We start from the raw sequence: 1,214 nt of genomic DNA, 5'->3' as shown, positions 1-1,214 counted from the left end.
AATTGTAATTCAATCATACATAGTAATCTTACACTAATTGATTCACGGGTATACTTCAATTAATTTTGAGAATATAACATAAAGTAATAATAATATAATTATAATTATAATAATATTTAAAAATATAAACGTGTGAATATATTAGCCGTCGTTTACTATTTCAATCACGGACTAAAATTCGTGCTCCATTGTGTAACTCAGTGACGAATAAAAGTGTTCAGAAAAATCTCATATTTTTAATTTAACTTCCTTTATTTAATTCAGTCATTATGGTATAAAATTTGATCATTAATTATTAAATAAATTTTACATTAATTATTCACTCCCAATCCCAAGTAAAATATAAAAAGTTTTAAAATTAAATAAATAGCTCTTAAATACATTTTTACTAAGCCTATAATTTATAAATCCCATTTTCGAATCACCGTTTATTTTTAAATCACATAAGTTCGAATTTAACTTGCTTAATATCGATCGAATGACAATTGAGTGTTCTTGTTATTTTACTAAATAGATTCAAAATCACAAAATACATATTTAATATACTTTATTTATATAGATGTGTTTTAAATAATAATTATTATAATATCATATTTTATTTTACTTAGTTAATTAAAGCATACAATTTTTTAAATTATAATTCAAATACATACAATCTACATATATATTAAAATATATATATATATATATATATATATATATATATATATATATATATATATATATATATATATATATATATATATATATATATATATATATATATATATATCTATTTACAATTAGTTGTTCGTGAATCATCGGAAATGGTCGAAGGTCAATTGAATATATGAAATAGTTCAAACTTTTTGAGACTCAACCTTACAGACTTTTCTTAACGTGTCAGAATTATAATAAGATTAAGTTTAAATTTGGTCAGAAATTTCCGGGTCGTCACAAGAGTGGTCCGGTGTTGGAGGTTTAAGGTGGTGCCTGTTAGTAATGTTGGATTGGGTTTCGAGTTAGTTTGTTGACCCTGTGAAGTAGAACCAATAGTAGTAATGGCAACATCATGGTGTTCGGGTTTGGGATCTATTTGATGATAATGGTTGTGGAGTTGGCGATGGTTTGAACTGGTGATCGTAATAGGAAATAAACAGGTTCTTGTATGGAGTTTTTGTTGGTCCTTGTGTTTGAAAAAAAATAATCAAGTAACATTTAATTCTAAAAAAGAA

The sequence above is a fragment of the Rutidosis leptorrhynchoides genome, chromosome 8, assembly GCF_046630445.1.
Source record: "Rutidosis leptorrhynchoides isolate AG116_Rl617_1_P2 chromosome 8, CSIRO_AGI_Rlap_v1, whole genome shotgun sequence".
Lineage (NCBI taxonomy): Eukaryota > Viridiplantae > Streptophyta > Magnoliopsida > Asterales > Asteraceae > Rutidosis > Rutidosis leptorrhynchoides.
Note: the sequence above shows the minus strand (reverse complement) of the source record.